This window comes from Strix aluco, chromosome 20 (assembly GCF_031877795.1).
Source record: "Strix aluco isolate bStrAlu1 chromosome 20, bStrAlu1.hap1, whole genome shotgun sequence".
In the NCBI taxonomy this organism is placed as follows: domain Eukaryota; kingdom Metazoa; phylum Chordata; class Aves; order Strigiformes; family Strigidae; genus Strix; species Strix aluco.
The window spans coordinates 1,790,303-1,812,117 of NC_133950.1; positions in this window are offsets into that span (position 1 = coordinate 1,790,303).

The window sequence follows — 21,815 nt, forward strand, 5'->3', positions numbered from 1 at the left end:
TCCCTGCTAGCACCTTCTCTGTGCCTGTTCACATTGCTTCGCAAGAATCGCTTTTGTGCAGAAAACAGTAACACTTGTTCAGAAGGAAAGAAATCACAGAGCCCCAGATTCTATGTTGTCCTGGAGAGCTTGCAGAGCACTGGGGAAAGGCAGGCAGAGAATTCCCTGCTAGCACCTTCTCTGTACCTGGGAAGCAGAAGTGTTCACATTGCTTCGCAAAAATCGCTTTTGTGCAGAAAACAGTAACACTTGTTCAGAAGGAAAGAAATCACAGAGCCCCAGATTCTATGTTGTCCTGCAGAGCTTGCAGAGCACTGGGGAAAGGCAGGCAGAGAATTCCCTGCTAGCACCTTCTCTGTACCTGGGAAGCAGAAGTGTTCACATTGCTTCGCAAAAATCGCTTTTGTGCAGAAAACAGTAACACTTGTTCAGAAGGAAAGAAATCACAGAGCCCCAGATTCTATGTTGTCCTGGAGAGCTTGCAGAGCACTGGGGAAATGCAGGCAGAGAATTCCCTGCTAGCACCTTCTCTGTGCCTGTTCACATTGCTTCGCAAGAATCGCTTTTGTGCAGAAAACAGTAACACTTGTTCAGAAGGAAAGAAATCACAGAGCCCCAGATTCTATGTTGTCCTGGAGAGCTTGCAGAGCACTGGGGAAAGGCAGGCAGAGAATTCCCTGCTAGCACCTTCTCTGTGCCTGTTCACATTGCTTCGCAAGAATCGCTTTTGTGCAGAAAACAGTAACACTTGTTCAGAAGGAAAGAAATCACAGAGCCCCAGATTCTATGTTGTCCTGGAGAGCTTGCAGAGCACTGGGGAAAGGCAGGCAGAGAATTCCCTGCTAGCACCTTCTCTGTACCTGGGAAGCAGAAGTGTTCACATTGCTTCGCAAAAATCGCTTTTGTGCAGAAAACAGTAACACTTGTTCAGAAGGAAAGAAATCACAGAGCCCCAGATTCTATGTTGTCCTGCAGAGCTTGCAGAGCACTGGGGAAAGGCAGGCAGAGAATTCCCTGCTAGCACCTTCTCTGTACCTGGGAAGCAGAAGTGTTCACATTGCTTCGCAAAAATCGCTTTTGTGCAGAAAACAGTAACACTTGTTCAGAAGGAAAGAAATCACAGAGCCCCAGATTCTATGTTGTCCTGGAGAGCTTGCAGAGCACTGGGGAAAGGCAGGCAGAGAATTCCCTGCTAGCACCTTCTCTGTGCCTGTTCACATTGCTTCGCAAGAATCGCTTTTGTGCAGAAAACAGTAACACTTGTTCAGAAGGAAAGAAAGCACAGAGCCCCAGATTCTATGTTGTCCTGCAGAGCTTGCAGAGCACTGGGGAAAGGCAGGCAGAGAATTCCTTGCTAGCACCTTCTCTGTGCCTGGGAAGCAGAAGTGTTCACATTGCTTCGCAGAATCGCTTTTGTGCAGAAAACAGTAACACTTGTTCAGAAGGAGAGAAAGCACAGAGCCCCAGATTCTATGTTGTCCTGGAGAGCTTGCAGAGCACTGGGGAAAGGCAGGCAGAGAATTCCCTGCTAGCACCTTCTCTGTGCCTGGGAAGCAGAAGTGTTCACATTGCTTCGCAGAATCGCTTTTGTGCAGAAAACAGTAACACTTGTTCAGAACGAAAGAAAGCACAGAGCCCCAGATTCTATGTTGTCCTGCAGAGCTTGCAGAGCACTGGGGAAAGGCAGGCAGAGAATTCCCTGCTAGCACCTTCTCTGTGCCTGTTCACATTGCTTCGCAGAATCGCTTTTGTGCAGAAAACACTTACACTTATTCAGAAGGAAAGAAAGCACAGAGCCCCAGATTTTATGTTGTCCTGGAGAGCTTGCAGAGCACTGGGGAAAGGCAGGCAGAGAATTCCCTGCTAGCACCTTCTCTGTGCCTGTTCACATTGCTTCGCAAGAATCGCTTTTGTGCAGAAAACAGTAACACTTGTTCAGAAGGAAAGAAATCACAGAGCCCCAGATTTTATGTTGTCCTGGAGAGCTTGCAGAGCACTGGGGAAAGGCAGGCAGAGAATTCCTTGCTAGCAGCTTCTCTGTGCCTGGGAAGCAGAAGTGTTCACATTGCTTCGCAAAAATCGCTTTTGTGCAGAAAACACTAACACTTGTTCAGAAGGAAAGAAAGCACAGAGCCCCAGATTCTATGTTGTCCTGGAGAGCTTGCAGAGCACTGGGGAAAGGCAGGCAGAGAATTCCCTGCTAGCACCTTCTCTGTGCCTGTGAAGCAGAAGTGTTCACATTGCTTCGCAAAAATCGCTTTTGTGCAGAAAACAGTAACACTTGTTCAGAAGGAAAGAAATCACAGAGCCCCAGATTCTATGTTGTCCTGGAGAGCTTGCAGAGCACTGGGGAAATGCAGGCAGAGAATTCCCTGCTAGCACCTTCTCTGTGCCTGTTCACATTGCTTCGCAAGAATCGCTTTTGTGCAGAAAACAGTAACACTTGTTCAGAAGGAAAGAAATCACAGAGCCCCAGATTCTATGTTGTCCTGGAGAGCTTGCAGAGCACTGGGGAAAGGCAGGCAGAGAATTCCCTGCTAGCACCTTCTCTGTGCCTGTTCACATTGCTTCACAAGAATCGCTTTTGTGCAGAAAACAGTAACACTTGTTCAGAAGGAAAGAAATCACAGAGCCCCAGATTCTATGTTGTCCTGGAGAGCTTGCAGAGCACTGGGGAAAGGCAGGCAGAGAATTCCCTGCTAGCACCTTCTCTGTACCTGGGAAGCAGAAGTGTTCACATTGCTTCGCAAAAATCGCTTTTGTGCAGAAAACAGTAACACTTGTTCAGAAGGAAAGAAATCACAGAGCCCCAGATTCTATGTTGTCCTGCAGAGCTTGCAGAGCACTGGGGAAAGGCAGGCAGAGAATTCCCTGCTAGCACCTTCTCTGTACCTGGGAAGCAGAAGTGTTCACATTGCTTCGCAAAAATCGCTTTTGTGCAGAAAACAGTAACACTTGTTCAGAAGGAAAGAAATCACAGAGCCCCAGATTCTATGTTGTCCTGGAGAGCTTGCAGAGCACTGGGGAAAGGCAGGCAGAGAATTCCCTGCTAGCACCTTCTCTGTGCCTGTTCACATTGCTTCGCAAGAATCGCTTTTGTGCAGAAAACAGTAACACTTGTTCAGAAGGAAAGAAAGCACAGAGCCCCAGATTCTATGTTGTCCTGCAGAGCTTGCAGAGCACTGGGGAAAGGCAGGCAGAGAATTCCTTGCTAGCACCTTCTCTGTGCCTGGGAAGCAGAAGTGTTCACATTGCTTCGCAGAATCGCTTTTGTGCAGAAAACAGTAACACTTGTTCAGAAGGAGAGAAAGCACAGAGCCCCAGATTCTATGTTGTCCTGGAGAGCTTGCAGAGCACTGGGGAAAGGCAGGCAGAGAATTCCCTGCTAGCACCTTCTCTGTGCCTGGGAAGCAGAAGTGTTCACATTGCTTCGCAGAATCGCTTTTGTGCAGAAAACAGTAACACTTGTTCAGAACGAAAGAAAGCACAGAGCCCCAGATTCTATGTTGTCCTGCAGAGCTTGCAGAGCACTGGGGAAAGGCAGGCAGAGAATTCCCTGCTAGCACCTTCTCTGTGCCTGTTCACATTGCTTCGCAGAATCGCTTTTGTGCAGAAAACAGTAACACTTGTTCAGAACGAAAGAAAGCACAGAGCCCCAGATTTTATGTTGTCCTGGAGAGCTTGCAGAGCACTGGGGAAAGGCAGGCAGAGAATTCCCTGCTAGCACCTTCTCTGTGCCTGTTCACATTGCTTCGCAAGAATCGCTTTTGTGCAGAAAACAGTAACACTTGTTCAGAAGGAAAGAAATCACAGAGCCCCAGATTTTATGTTGTCCTGGAGAGCTTGCAGAGCACTGGGGAAAGGCAGGCAGAGAATTCCTTGCTAGCAGCTTCTCTGTGCCTGGGAAGCAGAAGTGTTCACATTGCTTCGCAAAAATCGCTTTTGTGCAGAAAACACTAACACTTGTTCAGAAGGAAAGAAAGCACAGAGCCCCAGATTCTATGTTGTCCTGGAGAGCTTGCAGAGCACTGGGGAAAGGCAGGCAGAGAATTCCTTGCTAGCACCTTCTCTGTGCCTGGGAAGCAGAAGTGTTCACATTGCTTCACAAGAATTGCTTTTGTGCAGAAAACATTAACACTTGTTCAGAACGAAAGAAAGCACAGAGCCCCAGATTCTATGTTGTCCTGGAGAGCTTGCAGAGCACTGGGGACAGGCAGGCAGAGAATTCCCTGCTAGCGCCTTCTCTGTGCCTGGGAAGCAGAAGTGTTCACATTGCTTCGCAGAATCGCTTTTGTGCAGAAAACACTAACACTTGTTCAGAAGGAAAGAAAGCACAGAGCCCCAGATTCTATGTTGTCCTGGAGAGCTTGCAGAGCACTGGGGAAAGGCAGGCAGAGAATTCCCTGCTAGCACCTTCTCTGTGCCTGTGAAGCAGAAGTGTTCACATTGCTTCGCAAAAATCGCTTTTGTGCAGAAAACAGTAACACTTGTTCAGAAGGAAAGAAATCACAGAGCCCCAGATTCTATGTTGTCCTGGAGAGCTTGCAGAGCACTGGGGAAAGGCAGGCAGAGAATTCCCTGCTAGCACCTTCTCTGTGCCTGTTCACATTGCTTCGCAAGAATCGCTTTTGTGCAGAAAACAGTAACACTTGTTCAGAAGGAAAGAAATCACAGAGCCCCAGATTCTATGTTGTCCTGGAGAGCTTGCAGAGCACTGGGGAAAGGCAGGCAGAGAATTCCCTGCTAGCACCTTCTCTGTGCCTGTTCACATTGCTTCGCAAGAATCGCTTTTGTGCAGAAAACAGTAACACTTGTTCAGAAGGAAAGAAAGCACAGAGCCCCAGATTCTATGTTGTCCTGGAGAGCTTGCAGAGCACTGGGGAAAGGCAGGCAGAGAATTCCCTGCTAGCACCTTCTCTGTACCTGGGAAGCAGAAGTGTTCACATTGCTTCGCAAAAATCGCTTTTGTGCAGAAAACAGTAACACTTGTTCAGAAGGAAAGAAATCACAGAGCCCCAGATTCTATGTTGTCCTGCAGAGCTTGCAGAGCACTGGGGAAAGGCAGGCAGAGAATTCCCTGCTAGCACCTTCTCTGTACCTGGGAAGCAGAAGTGTTCACATTGCTTCGCAAAAATCGCTTTTGTGCAGAAAACAGTAACACTTGTTCAGAAGGAAAGAAATCACAGAGCCCCAGATTCTATGTTGTCCTGGAGAGCTTGCAGAGCACTGGGGAAAGGCAGGCAGAGAATTCCCTGCTAGCACCTTCTCTGTGCCTGTTCACATTGCTTCGCAAGAATCGCTTTTGTGCAGAAAACAGTAACACTTGTTCAGAAGGAAAGAAATCACAGAGCCCCAGATTCTATGTTGTCCTGGAGAGCTTGCAGAGCACTGGGGAAAGGCAGGCAGAGAATTCCTTGCTAGCACCTTCTCTGTGCCTGGGAAGCAGAAGTGTTCACATTGCTTCGCAGAATCGCTTTTGTGCAGAAAACAGTAACACTTGTTCAGAAGGAGAGAAAGCACAGAGCCCCAGATTCTATGTTGTCCTGGAGAGCTTGCAGAGCACTGGGGAAAGGCAGGCAGAGAATTCCTTGCTAGCACCTTCTCTGTGCCTGGGAAGCAGAAGTGTTCACATTGCTTCGCAAGAATCGCTTTTGTGCAGAAAACAGTAACACTTGTTCAGAAGGAAAGAAAGCACAGAGCCCCAGATTCTATGTTGTCCTGGAGAGCTTGCAGAGCACTGGGGAAAGGCAGGCAGAGAATTCCCTGCTAGCACCTTCTCTGTGCCTGGGAAGCAGAAGTGTTCACATTGCTTCGCAGAATCGCTTTTGTGCAGAAAACAGTAACACTTGTTCAGAACGAAAGAAAGCACAGAGCCCCAGATTCTATGTTGTCCTGCAGAGCTTGCAGAGCACTGGGGAAAGGCAGGCAGAGAATTCCTTGCTAGCACCTTCTCTGTGCCTGGGAAGCAGAAGTGTTCACATTGCTTCGCAAGAATCGCTTTTGTGCAGAAAACACTAACACTTGTTCAGAAGGAAAGAAAGCACAGAGCCCCAGATTCTATGTTGTCCTGGAGAGCTTGCAGAGCACTGGGGAAAGGCAGGCAGAGAATTCCCTGCTAGCACCTTCTCTGTGCCTGGGAAGCAGAAGTGTTCACATTGCTTCGCAGAATCGCTTTTGTGCAGAAAACAGTAACACTTGTTCAGTAGGAAAGAAAGCACAGAGCCCCAGATTCTATGTTGTCCTGGAGAGCTTGCAGAGCACTGGGGATAGGCAGGCAGAGAATTCCCTGCTAGCACCTTCTCTGTGCCTGGGAAGCACAAGTGTTCACATTGCTTCGCAAGAATCGCTTTTGTGCAGAAAACAGTAACACTTGTTCAGAAGGAAAGAAAGCACAGAGCCCCAGATTCTATGTTGTCCTGGAGAGCTTGCAGAGCACTGGGGACAGGCAGGCAGAGAATTCCCTGCTAGCGCCTTCTCTGTGCCTGGGAAGCAGAAGTGTTCACATTGCTTCGCAGAATCGCTTTTGTGCAGAAAACAGTAACACTTGTTCAGAAGGAAAGAAAGCACAGAGCCCCAGATTCTATGTTGTCCTGGAGAGCTTGCAGAGCACTGGGGAAAGGCAGGCAGAGAATTCCCTGCTAGCACCTTCTCTGTGCCTGGGAAGCAGAAGTGTTCACATTGCTTCGCAGAATCGCTTTTGTGCAGAAAACAGTAACACTTGTTCAGAACGAAAGAAAGCACAGAGCCCCAGATTCTATGTTGTCCTGCAGAGCTTGCAGAGCACTGGGGAAAGGCAGGCAGAGAATTCCTTGCTAGCACCTTCTCTGTGCCTGGGAAGCAGAAGTGTTCACATTGCTTCGCAAGAATCGCTTTTGTGCAGAAAACACTAACACTTGTTCAGAAGGAAAGAAAGCACAGAGCCCCAGATTCTATGTTGTCCTGGAGAGCTTGCAGAGCACTGGGGAAAGGCAGGCAGAGAATTCCCTGCTAGCACCTTCTCTGTGCCTGGGAAGCAGAAGTGTTCACATTGCTTCGCAGAATCGCTTTTGTGCAGAAAACAGTAACACTTGTTCAGTAGGAAAGAAAGCACAGAGCCCCAGATTCTATGTTGTCCTGGAGAGCTTGCAGAGCACTGGGGATAGGCAGGCAGAGAATTCCCTGCTAGCACCTTCTCTGTGCCTGGGAAGCACAAGTGTTCACATTGCTTCGCAAGAATCGCTTTTGTGCAGAAAACAGTAACACTTGTTCAGAAGGAAAGAAAGCACAGAGCCCCAGATTCTATGTTGTCCTGGAGAGCTTGCAGAGCACTGGGGAAAGGCAGGCAGAGAATTCCCTGCTAGCACCTTCTCTGTGCCTGTGAAGCAGAAGTGTTCACATTGCTTCGCAAAAATCGCTTTTGTGCAGAAAACAGTAACACTTGTTCAGAAGGAAAGAAATCACAGAGCCCCAGATTCTATGTTGTCCTGGAGAGCTTGCAGAGCACTGGGGAAAGGCAGGCAGAGAATTCCCTGCTAGCACCTTCTCTGTGCCTGTTCACATTGCTTCGCAAGAATCGCTTTTGTGCAGAAAACAGTAACACTTGTTCAGAAGGAAAGAAATCACAGAGCCCCAGATTCTATGTTGTCCTGGAGAGCTTGCAGAGCACTGGGGAAAGGCAGGCAGAGAATTCCCTGCTAGCACCTTCTCTGTGCCTGTTCACATTGCTTCGCAAGAATCGCTTTTGTGCAGAAAACAGTAACACTTGTTCAGAAGGAAAGAAAGCACAGAGCCCCAGATTCTATGTTGTCCTGGAGAGCTTGCAGAGCACTGGGGAAAGGCAGGCAGAGAATTCCCTGCTAGCACCTTCTCTGTGCCTGGGAAGCAGAAGTGTTCACATTGCTTCGCAAAAATCGCTTTTGTGCAGAAAACAGTAACACTTGTTCAGAAGGAAAGAAAGCACAGAGCCCCAGATTCTATGTTGTCCTGGAGAGCTTGCAGAGCACTGGGGAAAGGCAGGCAGAGAATTCCCTGCTAGCACCTTCTCTGTGCCTGTTCACATTGCTTCGCAAGAATCGCTTTTGTGCAGAAAACAGTAACACTTGTTCAGAAGGAAAGAAAGCACAGAGCCCCAGATTCTATGTTGTCCTGCAGAGCTTGCAGAGCACTGGGGAAAGGCAGGCAGAGAATTCCTTGCTAGCACCTTCTCTGTGCCTGGGAAGCAGAAGTGTTCACATTGCTTCGCAGAATCGCTTTTGTGCAGAAAACAGTAACACTTGTTCAGAAGGAGAGAAAGCACAGAGCCCCAGATTCTATGTTGTCCTGGAGAGCTTGCAGAGCACTGGGGAAAGGCAGGCAGAGAATTCCCTGCTAGCACCTTCTCTGTGCCTGGGAAGCAGAAGTGTTCACATTGCTTCGCAGAATCGCTTTTGTGCAGAAAACAGTAACACTTGTTCAGAACGAAAGAAAGCACAGAGCCCCAGATTCTATGTTGTCCTGCAGAGCTTGCAGAGCACTGGGGAAAGGCAGGCAGAGAATTCCCTGCTAGCACCTTCTCTGTGCCTGTTCACATTGCTTCGCAAGAATCGCTTTTGTGCAGAAAACAGTAACACTTGTTCAGAAGGAAAGAAAGCACAGAGCCCCAGATTCTATGTTGTCCTGCAGAGCTTGCAGAGCACTGGGGAAAGGCAGGCAGAGAATTCCTTGCTAGCACCTTCTCTGTGCCTGGGAAGCAGAAGTGTTCACATTGCTTCGCAGAATCGCTTTTGTGCAGAAAACAGTAACACTTGTTCAGAAGGAGAGAAAGCACAGAGCCCCAGATTCTATGTTGTCCTGGAGAGCTTGCAGAGCACTGGGGAAAGGCAGGCAGAGAATTCCCTGCTAGCACCTTCTCTGTGCCTGGGAAGCAGAAGTGTTCACATTGCTTCGCAGAATCGCTTTTGTGCAGAAAACAGTAACACTTGTTCAGAACGAAAGAAAGCACAGAGCCCCAGATTCTATGTTGTCCTGCAGAGCTTGCAGAGCACTGGGGAAAGGCAGGCAGAGAATTCCCTGCTAGCACCTTCTCTGTGCCTGTTCACATTGCTTCGCAGAATCGCTTTTGTGCAGAAAACAGTAACACTTGTTCAGAAGGAAAGAAAGCACAGAGCCCCAGATTCTATGTTGTCCTGGAGAGCTTGCAGAGCACTGGGGAAAGGCAGGCAGAGAATTCCTTGCTAGCACCTTCTCTGTGCCTGGGAAGCAGAAGTGTTCACATTGCTTCACAAGAATTGCTTTTGTGCAGAAAACATTAACACTTGTTCAGAACGAAAGAAAGCACAGAGCCCCAGATTCTATGTTGTCCTGGAGAGCTTGCAGAGCACTGGGGAAAGGCAGGCAGAGAATTCCCTGCTAGCACCTTCTCTGTGCCTGGGAAGCAGAAGTGTTCACATTGCTTCGCAAAAATCGCTTTTGTGCAGAAAACAGTAACACTTGTTCAGAAGGAAAGAAATCACAGAGCCCCAGATTCTATGTTGTCCTGGAGAGCTTGCAGAGCACTGGGGAAAGGCAGGCAGAGAATTCCCTGCTAGCACCTTCTCTGTGCCTGTTCACATTGCTTCGCAAGAATCGCTTTTGTGCAGAAAACAGTAACACTTGTTCAGAAGGAAAGAAATCACAGAGCCCCAGATTCTATGTTGTCCTGGAGAGCTTGCAGAGCACTGGGGAAAGGCAGGCAGAGAATTCCCTGCTAGCACCTTCTCTGTGCCTGTTCACATTGCTTCGCAAGAATCGCTTTTGTGCAGAAAACAGTAACACTTGTTCAGAAGGAAAGAAAGCACAGAGCCCCAGATTCTATGTTGTCCTGGAGAGCTTGCAGAGCACTGGGGAAAGGCAGGCAGAGAATTCCCTGCTAGCACCTTCTCTGTGCCTGGGAAGCAGAAGTGTTCACATTGCTTCGCAAAAATCGCTTTTGTGCAGAAAACAGTAACACTTGTTCAGAAGGAAAGAAAGCACAGAGCCCCAGATTCTATGTTGTCCTGGAGAGCTTGCAGAGCACTGGGGAAAGGCAGGCAGAGAATTCCCTGCTAGCACCTTCTCTGTGCCTGTTCACATTGCTTCGCAAGAATCGCTTTTGTGCAGAAAACAGTAACACTTGTTCAGAAGGAAAGAAAGCACAGAGCCCCAGATTCTATGTTGTCCTGCAGAGCTTGCAGAGCACTGGGGAAAGGCAGGCAGAGAAATCCTTGCTAGCACCTTCTCTGTGCCTGGGAAGCAGAAGTGTTCACATTGCTTCGCAGAATCGCTTTTGTGCAGAAAACAGTAACACTTGTTCAGAAGGAGAGAAAGCACAGAGCCCCAGATTCTATGTTGTCCTGGAGAGCTTGCAGAGCACTGGGGAAAGGCAGGCAGAGAATTCCCTGCTAGCACCTTCTCTGTGCCTGGGAAGCAGAAGTGTTCACATTGCTTCGCAGAATCGCTTTTGTGCAGAAAACAGTAACACTTGTTCAGAACGAAAGAAAGCACAGAGCCCCAGATTCTATGTTGTCCTGCAGAGCTTGCAGAGCACTGGGGAAAGGCAGGCAGAGAATTCCCTGCTAGCACCTTCTCTGTGCCTGTTCACATTGCTTCGCAAGAATCGCTTTTGTGCAGAAAACAGTAACACTTGTTCAGAAGGAAAGAAAGCACAGAGCCCCAGATTCTATGTTGTCCTGCAGAGCTTGCAGAGCACTGGGGAAAGGCAGGCAGAGAATTCCTTGCTAGCACCTTCTCTGTGCCTGGGAAGCAGAAGTGTTCACATTGCTTCGCAGAATCGCTTTTGTGCAGAAAACAGTAACACTTGTTCAGAAGGAGAGAAAGCACAGAGCCCCAGATTCTATGTTGTCCTGGAGAGCTTGCAGAGCACTGGGGAAAGGCAGGCAGAGAATTCCCTGCTAGCACCTTCTCTGTGCCTGGGAAGCAGAAGTGTTCACATTGCTTCGCAGAATCGCTTTTGTGCAGAAAACAGTAACACTTGTTCAGAACGAAAGAAAGCACAGAGCCCCAGATTCTATGTTGTCCTGCAGAGCTTGCAGAGCACTGGGGAAAGGCAGGCAGAGAATTCCCTGCTAGCACCTTCTCTGTGCCTGTTCACATTGCTTCGCAGAATCGCTTTTGTGCAGAAAACAGTAACACTTGTTCAGAAGGAAAGAAAGCACAGAGCCCCAGATTCTATGTTGTCCTGGAGAGCTTGCAGAGCACTGGGGAAAGGCAGGCAGAGAATTCCTTGCTAGCACCTTCTCTGTGCCTGGGAAGCAGAAGTGTTCACATTGCTTCACAAGAATTGCTTTTGTGCAGAAAACATTAACACTTGTTCAGAACGAAAGAAAGCACAGAGCCCCAGATTCTATGTTGTCCTGGAGAGCTTGCAGAGCACTGGGGAAAGGCAGGCAGAGAATTCCCTGCTAGCACCTTCTCTGTGCCTGGGAAGCAGAAGTGTTCACATTGCTTCGCAAAAATCGCTTTTGTGCAGAAAACAGTAACACTTGTTCAGAAGGAAAGAAAGCACAGAGCCCCAGATTCTATGTTGTCCTGGAGAGCTTGCAGAGCACTGGGGAAAGGCAGGCAGAGAATTCCCTGCTAGCACCTTCTCTGTGCCTGTTCACAGTTCTTCGCAGAATCGCTTTTGTGCAGAAAACAGTAACACTTGTTCAGAACGAAAGAAAGCACAGAGCCCCAGATTCTATGTTGTCCTGGAGAGCTTGCAGAGCACTGGGGACAGGCAGGCAGAGAATTCCCTGCTAGCGCCTTCTCTGTGCCTGGGAAGCAGAAGTGTTCACATTGCTTCACAGAATCGCTTTTGTGCAGAAAACACTAACACTTGTTCAGAAGGAAAGAAAGCACAGAGCCCCAGATTCTATGTTGTCCTGGAGAGCTTGCAGAGCACTGGGGAAAGGCAGGCAGAGAATTCCCTGCTAGCACCTTCTCTGTGCCTGTGAAGCAGAAGTGTTCACATTGCTTCGCAAAAATCGCTTTTGTGCAGAAAACAGTAACACTTGTTCAGAAGGAAAGAAATCACAGAGCCCCAGATTCTATGTTGTCCTGGAGAGCTTGCAGAGCACTGGGGAAAGGCAGGCAGAGAATTCCCTGCTAGCACCTTCTCTGTGCCTGTTCACATTGCTTCGCAAGAATCGCTTTTGTGCAGAAAACAGTAACACTTGTTCAGAAGGAAAGAAATCACAGAGCCCCAGATTCTATGTTGTCCTGGAGAGCTTGCAGAGCACTGGGGAAAGGCAGGCAGAGAATTCCCTGCTAGCACCTTCTCTGTGCCTGTTCACATTGCTTCGCAAGAATCGCTTTTGTGCAGAAAACAGTAACACTTGTTCAGAAGGAAAGAAAGCACAGAGCCCCAGATTCTATGTTGTCCTGGAGAGCTTGCAGAGCACTGGGGAAAGGCAGGCAGAGAATTCCCTGCTAGCACCTTCTCTGTGCCTGGGAAGCAGAAGTGTTCACATTGCTTCGCAAAAATCGCTTTTGTGCAGAAAACAGTAACACTTGTTCAGAAGGAAAGAAATCACAGAGCCCCAGATTCTATGTTGTCCTGCAGAGCTTGCAGAGCACTGGGGAAAGGCAGGCAGAGAATTCCCTGCTAGCACCTTCTCTGTGCCTGTTCACATTGCTTCGCAAGAATCGCTTTTGTGCAGAAAACAGTAACACTTGTTCAGAAGGAAAGAAAGCACAGAGCCCCAGATTCTATGTTGTCCTGCAGAGCTTGCAGAGCACTGGGGAAAGGCAGGCAGAGAATTCCTTGCTAGCACCTTCTCTGTGCCTGGGAAGCAGAAGTGTTCACATTGCTTCGCAGAATCGCTTTTGTGCAGAAAACAGTAACACTTGTTCAGAAGGAGAGAAAGCACAGAGCCCCAGATTCTATGTTGTCCTGGAGAGCTTGCAGAGCACTGGGGAAAGGCAGGCAGAGAATTCCCTGCTAGCACCTTCTCTGTGCCTGGGAAGCAGAAGTGTTCACATTGCTTCGCAGAATCGCTTTTGTGCAGAAAACAGTAACACTTGTTCAGAACGAAAGAAAGCACAGAGCCCCAGATTCTATGTTGTCCTGCAGAGCTTGCAGAGCACTGGGGAAAGGCAGGCAGAGAATTCCCTGCTAGCACCTTCTCTGTGCCTGTTCACATTGCTTCGCAAGAATCGCTTTTGTGCAGAAAACACTAACACTTGTTCAGAAGGAAAGAAAGCACAGAGCCCCAGATTCTATGTTGTCCTGGAGAGCTTGCAGAGCACTGGGGAAAGGCAGGCAGAGAATTCCTTGCTAGCACCTTCTCTGTGCCTGGGAAGCAGAAGTGTTCACATTGCTTCGCAGAATCGCTTTTGTGCAGAAAACAGTAACACTTGTTCAGAAGGAGAGAAAGCACAGAGCCCCAGATTCTATGTTGTCCTGGAGAGCTTGCAGAGCACTGGGGAAAGGCAGGCAGAGAATTCCCTGCTAGCACCTTCTCTGTGCCTGGGAAGCAGAAGTGTTCACATTGCTTCGCAGAATTGCTTTTGTGCAGAAAACAGTAACACTTGTTCAGAACGAAAGAAAGCACAGAGCCCCAGATTCTATGTTGTCCTGCAGAGCTTGCAGAGCACTGGGGAAAGGCAGGCAGAGAATTCCCTGCTAGCACCTTCTCTGTGCCTGTTCACATTGCTTCGCAGAATCGCTTTTGTGCAGAAAACAGTAACACTTGTTCAGAAGGAAAGAAAGCACAGAGCCCCAGATTCTATGTTGTCCTGGAGAGCTTGCAGAGCACTGGGGAAAGGCAGGCAGAGAATTCCTTGCTAGCACCTTCTCTGTGCCTGGGAAGCAGAAGTGTTCACATTGCTTCACAAGAATTGCTTTTGTGCAGAAAACATTAACACTTGTTCAGAACGAAAGAAAGCACAGAGCCCCAGATTCTATGTTGTCCTGGAGAGCTTGCAGAGCACTGGGGAAAGGCAGGCAGAGAATTCCCTGCTAGCACCTTCTCTGTGCCTGGGAAGCAGAAGTGTTCACATTGCTTCGCAAAAATCGCTTTTGTGCAGAAAACAGTAACACTTGTTCAGAAGGAAAGAAAGCACAGAGCCCCAGATTCTATGTTGTCCTGGAGAGCTTGCAGAGCACTGGGGAAAGGCAGGCAGAGAATTCCCTGCTAGCACCTTCTCTGTGCCTGTTCACAGTTCTTCGCAGAATCGCTTTTGTGCAGAAAACAGTAACACTTGTTCAGAACGAAAGAAAGCACAGAGCCCCAGATTCTATGTTGTCCTGGAGAGCTTGCAGAGCACTGGGGACAGGCAGGCAGAGAATTCCCTGCTAGCGCCTTCTCTGTGCCTGGGAAGCAGAAGTGTTCACATTGCTTCACAGAATCGCTTTTGTGCAGAAAACACTAACACTTGTTCAGAAGGAAAGAAAGCACAGAGCCCCAGATTCTATGTTGTCCTGCAGAGCTTGCAGAGCACTGGGGAAAGGCAGGCAGAGAATTCCCTGCTAGCACCTTCTCTGTGCCTGTGAAGCAGAAGTGTTCACATTGCTTCGCAAAAATCGCTTTTGTGCAGAAAACAGTAACACTTGTTCAGAAGGAAAGAAATCACAGAGCCCCAGATTCTATGTTGTCCTGGAGAGCTTGCAGAGCACTGGGGAAAGGCAGGCAGAGAATTCCCTGCTAGCACCTTCTCTGTGCCTGTTCACATTGCTTCGCAAGAATCGCTTTTGTGCAGAAAACAGTAACACTTGTTCAGAAGGAAAGAAATCACAGAGCCCCAGATTCTATGTTGTCCTGGAGAGCTTGCAGAGCACTGGGGAAAGGCAGGCAGAGAATTCCCTGCTAGCACCTTCTCTGTGCCTGTTCACATTGCTTCGCAAGAATCGCTTTTGTGCAGAAAACAGTAACACTTGTTCAGAAGGAAAGAAATCACAGAGCCCCAGATTCTATGTTGTCCTGGAGAGCTTGCAGAGCACTGGGGAAAGGCAGGCAGAGAATTCCCTGCTAGCACCTTCTCTGTACCTGGGAAGCAGAAGTGTTCACATTGCTTCGCAAAAATCGCTTTTGTGCAGAAAACAGTAACACTTGTTCAGAAGGAAAGAAATCACAGAGCCCCAGATTCTATGTTGTCCTGCAGAGCTTGCAGAGCACTGGGGAAAGGCAGGCAGAGAATTCCCTGCTAGCACCTTCTCTGTACCTGGGAAGCAGAAGTGTTCACATTGCTTCGCAAAAATCGCTTTTGTGCAGAAAACAGTAACACTTGTTCAGAAGGAAAGAAATCACAGAGCCCCAGATTCTATGTTGTCCTGGAGAGCTTGCAGAGCACTGGGGAAAGGCAGGCAGAGAATTCCCTGCTAGCACCTTCTCTGTGCCTGTTCACATTGCTTCGCAAGAATCGCTTTTGTGCAGAAAACAGTAACACTTGTTCAGAAGGAAAGAAAGCACAGAGCCCCAGATTCTATGTTGTCCTGCAGAGCTTGCAGAGCACTGGGGAAAGGCAGGCAGAGAATTCCTTGCTAGCACCTTCTCTGTGCCTGGGAAGCAGAAGTGTTCACATTGCTTCGCAGAATCGCTTTTGTGCAGAAAACATTAACACTTGTTCAGAACAAAAGAAAGCACAGAGCCCCAGATTCTATGTTGTCCTGGAGAGCTTGCAGAGCACTGGGGAAAGGCAGGCAGAGAATTCCCTGCTAGCACCTTCTCTGTGCCTGGGAAGCAGAAGTGTTCACATTGCTTCGCAGAATCGCTTTTGTGCAGAAAACAGTAACACTTGTTCAGAACGAAAGAAAGCACAGAGCCCCAGATTCTATGTTGTCCTGCAGAGCTTGCAGAGCACTGGGGAAAGGCAGGCAGAGAATTCCCTGCTAGCACCTTCTCTGTGCCTGTTCACATTGCTTCGCAGAATCGCTTTTGTGCAGAAAACACTTACACTTATTCAGAAGGAAAGAAAGCACAGAGCCCCAGATTTTATGTTGTCCTGGAGAGCTTGCAGAGCACTGGGGAAAGGCAGGCAGAGAATTCCTTGCTAGCACCTTCTCTGTGCCTGGGAAGCAGAAGTGTTCACATTGCTTCGCAAAAATCGCTTTTGTGCAGAAAACAGTAACACTTGTTCAGAAGGAAAGAAAGCACAGAGCCCCAGATTCTATGTTGTCCTGGAGAGCTTGCAGAGCACTGGGGAAAGGCAGGCAGAGAATTCCTTGCTAGCACCTTCTCTGTGCCTGGGAAGCAGAAGTGTTCACATTGCTTCGCAAGAATTGCTTTTGTGCAGAAAACATTAACACTTGTTCAGAACGAAAGAAAGCACAGAGCCCCAGATTCTATGTTGTCCTGGAGAGCTTGCAGAGCACTGGGGAAAGGCAGGCAGAGAATTCCCTGCTAGCACCTTCTCTGTGCCTGGGAAGCAGAAGTGTTCACATTGCTTCGCAAAAATCGCTTTTGTGCAGAAAACAGTAACACTTGTTCAGAACGAAAGAAAGCACAGAGCCCCAGATTCTATGTTGTCCTGCAGAGCTTGCAGAGCACTGGGGAAAGGCAGGCAGAGAATTCCCTGCTAGCACCTTCTCTGTGCCTGGGAAGCAGAAGTGTTCACATTGCTTCGCAGAATCGCTTTTGTGCAGAAAACACTAACACTTGTTCAGTAGGAAAGAAAGCACAGAGCCCCAGATTCTATGTTGTCCTGGAGAGCTTGCAGAGCACTGGGGATAGGCAGGCAGAGAATTCCCTCCTAGCACCTTCTCAGTGCCTGGGAAGCACAAGTGTTCACATTGCTTCGCAAGAATCGCTTTTGTGCAGAAAACAGTAACACTTGTTCAGAAGGAAAGAAAGCACAGAGCCCCAGATTCTATGTTGTCCTGGAGAGCTTGCAGAGCACTGGGGAAAGGCAGGCAGAGAATTCCCTGCTAGCACCTTCTCTGTGCCTGTGAAGCAGAAGTGTTCACATTGCTTCGCAAAAATCGCTTTTGTGCAGAAAACAGTAACACTTGTTCAGAAGGAAAGAAATCACAGAGCCCCAGATTCTATGTTGTCCTGGAGAGCTTGCAGAGCACTGGGGAAAGGCAGGCAGAGAATTCCCTGCTAGCACCTTCTCTGTGCCTGTTCACATTGCTTCGCAAGAATCGCTTTTGTGCAGAAAACAGTAACACTTGTTCAGAAGGAAAGAAATCACAGAGCCCCAGATTCTATGTTGTCCTGGAGAGCTTGCAGAGCACTGGGGAAAGGCAGGCAGAGAATTCCCTGCTAGCACCTTCTCTGTGCCTGTTCACATTGCTTCGCAAGAATCGCTTTTGTGCAGAAAACAGTAACACTTGTTCAGAAGGAAAGAAAGCACAGAGCCCCAGATTCTATGTTGTCCTGGAGAGCTTGCAGAGCACTGGGGAAAGGCAGGCAGAGAATTCCCTGCTAGCACCTTCTCTGTACCTGGGAAGCAGAAGTGTTCACATTGCTTCGCAAAAATCGCTTTTGTGCAGAAAACAGTAACACTTGTTCAGAAGGAAAGAAAGCACAGAGCCCCAGATTCTATGTTGTCCTGCAGAGCTTGCAGAGCACTGGGGAAAGGCAGGCAGAGAATTCCTTGCTAGCACCTTCTCTGTGCCTGGGAAGCAGAAGTGTTCACATTGCTTTGCAAGAACCGCTTTTGTGCAGAAAACAGTAACACTTGTACAGAAGGAAAGAAAGCACAGAGCACCAGATTTTATGTTGTCCTGGAGAGCTTGCAGAGCACTGTGGAAAGCCAGGCAGAGAATTCCCTGATAGCACCTTCTCTGTGCCTGGGAAGCAGAAGTGTTCACATTGCTTCGCAAGAATCGCTTTTGTGCATAAAACAGTAACACTTGTTCAGAAGGAAAGAAAGCACAGAGCCCCAGATTCTATGTTGTCCTGGAGAGCTTGCAGAGCACTGGGGAAAGGCAGGCAGAGAATTCCCTGCTAGCACCTTCTCTGTGCCTGGGAAGCACAAGTGTTCACATTGCTTCGCAAAAATCGCTTTTGTGCAGAAAACAGTAACACTTGTTCAGAAGGAAAGAAAGCACAGAGCCCCAGATTCTATGTTGTCCTGGAGAGCTTGCAGAGCACTGGGGAAAGGCAGGCAGAGAATTCCCTGCTAGCACCTTCTCTGTGCCTGGGAAGCAGAAGTGTTCACATTGCTTCGCAAAAATCGCTTTTGTGCAGAAAACAGTAAGACTTGTTCAGAAGGAAAGAAAGCACAGAGCCCCAGATTTTATGTTGTCCTGGAGAGCTTGCAGAGCACTGGGGAAAGGCAGGCAGAGAATTCCCTGCTAGCACCTTCTCTGTGCCTGTTCACATTGCTTCGCAAGAATCGCTTTTGTGCAGAAAACAGTAACACTTGTTCAGAACGAAAGAAAGCACAGAGCCCCAGATTCTATGTTGTCCTGGAGAGCTTGCAGAGCACTGGGGAAAGGCAGGCAGAGAATTCCTTGCTAGCACCTTCTCTGTGCCTGGGAAGCAGAAGTGTTCATATTGCTTCGCAAGAATCGCTTTTGTGCAGAAAACACTAACACTTGTACAGAAGGAAAGAAAGCACAGAGCCCCAGATTCTATGTTGTCCTGGAGAGCTTGCAGAGCACTGGGGAAAGGCAGGCAGAGAATTCCCTGCTAGCACCTTCTCTGTGCCTGGGAAGCAGAAGTGTTCACATTGCTTCGCAAGAATCGCTTTTGTGCAGAAAACACTAACACTTGTTCAGAAGGAAAGAAAGCACAGAGCCCCAGATTCTATGTTGTCCTGGAGAGCTTGCAGAGCACTGGGGAAAGGCAGGCAGAGAATTCCCTGCTAGCACCTTCTCTGTGCCTGGGAAGCAGAAGTGTTCACATTGCTTCGCAAGAATCGCTTTTGTGCAGAAAACACTAAAACTTGTTCAGAAGGAAAGAAAGCACAGAGCCCCAGATTCTATGTTGTCCTGGAGAGCTTGCAGAGCACTGGGGAAAGGCAGGCAGAGAATTCCCTGCTAGCACCTTCTCTGTGCCTGGGAAGCAGAAGTGTTCACATTGCTTCGCAGAATCGCTTTTGTGCAGAAAACAGTAACACTTGTTCAGAAGGAAAGAAATCACAGAGCCCCAGATTCTATGTTGTCCTGGAGAGCTTGCAGAGCACTGGGGAAAGGCAGGCAGAGAATTCCCTGCTAGCACCTTCTCTGTGCCTGTTCACATTGCTTCGCAAGAATCGCTTTTGTGCAGAAAACAGTAACACTTGTTCAGAAGGAAAGAAATCACAGAGCCCCAGATTCTATGTTGTCCTGGAGAGCTTGCAGAGCACTGGGGAAAGGCAGGCAGAGAATTCCCTGCTAGCACCTTCTCTGTGCCTGTTCACATTGCTTCGCAAGAATCGCTTTTGTGCAGAAAACAGTAACACTTGTTCAGAAGGAAAGAAATCACAGAGCCCCAGATTCTATGTTGTCCTGGAGAGCTTGCAGAGCACTGGGGAAAGGCAGGCAGAGAATTCCCTGCTAGCACCTTCTCTGTACCTGGGAAGCAGAAGTGTTCACATTGCTTCGCAAAAATCGCTTTTGTGCAGAAAACAGTAACACTTGTTCAGAAGGAAAGAAATCACAGAGCCCCAGATTCTATGTTGTCCTGCAGAGCTTGCAGAGCACTGGGGAAAGGCAGGCAGAGAATTCCCTGCTAGCACCTTCTCTGTACCTGGGAAGCAGAAGTGTTCACATTGCTTCGCAAAAATCGCTTTTGTGCAGAAAACAGTAACACTTGTTCAGAAGGAAAGAAATCACAGAGCCCCAGATTCTATGTTGTCCTGGAGAGCTTGCAGAGCACTGGGGAAAGGCAGGCAGAGAATTCCCTGCTAGCACCTTCTCTGTGCCTGTTCACATTGCTTCGCAAGAATCGCTTTTGTGCAGAAAACAGTAACACTTGTTCAGAAGGAAAGAAAGCACAGAGCCCCAGATTCTATGTTGTCCTGCAGAGCTTGCAGAGCACTGGGGAAAGGCAGGCAGAGAATTCCTTGCTAGCACCTTCTCTGTGCCTGGGAAGCAGAAGTGTTCACATTGCTTCGCAGAATCGCTTTTGTGCAGAAAACATTAACACTTGTTCAGAACAAAAGAAAGCACAGAGCCCCAGATTCTATGTTGTCCTGGAGAGCTTGCAGAGCACTGGGGAAAGGCAGGCAGAGAATTCCCTGCTAGCACCTTCTCTGTGCCTGGGAAGCAGTAGTGTTCACATTGCTTCGCAGAATCGCTTTTGTGCAGAAAACAGTAACACTTGTTCAGAACGAAAGAAAGCACAGAGCCCCAGATTCTATGTTGTCCTGCAGAGCTTGCAGAGCACTGGGGAAAGGCAGGCAGAGAATTCCCTGCTAGCACCTTCTCTGTGCCTGTTCACATTGCTTCGCAGAATCGCTTTTGTGCAGAAAACACTTACACTTATTCAGAAGGAAAGAAAGCACAGAGCCCCAGATTTTATGTTGTCCTGGAGAGCTTGCAGAGCACTGGGGAAAGGCAGGCAGAGAATTCCTTGCTAGCACCTTCTCTGTGCCTGGGAAGCAGAAGTGTTCACATTGCTTCGCAAGAATCGCTTTTGTGCAGAAAACAGTAACACTTGTTCAGAAGGAAAGAAAGCACAGAGCCCCAGATTCTATGTTGTCCTGGAGAGCTTGCAGAGCACTGGGGAAAGGCAGGCAGAGAATTCCTTGCTAGCACCTTCTCTGTGCCTGGGAAGCAGAAGTGTTCACATTGCTTCGCAAGAATTGCTTTTGTGCAGAAAACATTAACACTTGTTCAGAACGAAAGAAAGCACAGAGCCCCAGATTCTATGTTGTCCTGGAGAGCTTGCAGAGCACTGGGGAAAGGCAGGCAGAGAATTCCCTGCTAGCACCTTCTCTGTGCCTGGGAAGCAGAAGTGTTCACATTGCTTCGCAAAAATCGCTTTTGTGCAGAAAACAGTAACACTTGTTCAGAACGAAAGAAAGCACAGAGCCCCAGATTCTATGTTGTCCTGCAGAGCTTGCAGAGCACTGGGGAAAGGCAGGCAGAGAATTCCCTGCTAGCACCTTCTCTGTGCCTGGGAAGCGGAAGTGTTCACATTGCTTCGCAGAATCGCTTTTGTGCAGAAAACACTAACACTTGTTCAGTAGGAAAGAAAGCACAGAGCCCCAGATTCTATGTTGTCCTGGAGAGCTTGCAGAGCACTGGGGATAGGCAGGCAGAGAATTCCCTCCTAGCACCTTCTCAGTGCCTGGGAAGCACAAGTGTTCACATTGCTTCGCAAGAATCGCTTTTGTGCAGAAAACAGTAACACTTGTTCAGAAGGAAAGAAAGCACAGAGCCCCAGATTCTATGTTGTCCTGGAGAGCTTGCAGAGCACTGGGGAAAGGCAGGCAGAGAATTCCCTGCTAGCACCTTCTCTGTGCCTGTGAAGCAGAAGTGTTCACATTGCTTCGCAAAAATCGCTTTTGTGCAGAAAACAGTAACACTTGTTCAGAAGGAAAGAAATCACAGAGCCCCAGATTCTATGTTGTCCTGGAGAGCTTGCAGAGCACTGGGGAAAGGCAGGCAGAGAATTCCCTGCTAGCACCTTCTCTGTGCCTGTTCACATTGCTTCGCAAGAATCGCTTTTGTGCAGAAAACAGTAACACTTGTTCAGAAGGAAAGAAATCACAGAGCCCCAGATTCTATGTTGTCCTGGAGAGCTTGCAGAGCACTGGGGAAAGGCAGGCAGAGAATTCCCTGCTAGCACCTTCTCTGTGCCTGTTCACATTGCTTCGCAAGAATCGCTTTTGTGCAGAAAACAGTAACACTTGTTCAGAAGGAAAGAAAGCACAGAGCCCCAGATTCTATGTTGTCCTGGAGAGCTTGCAGAGCACTGGGGAAAGGCAGGCAGAGAATTCCCTGCTAGCACCTTCTCTGTACCTGG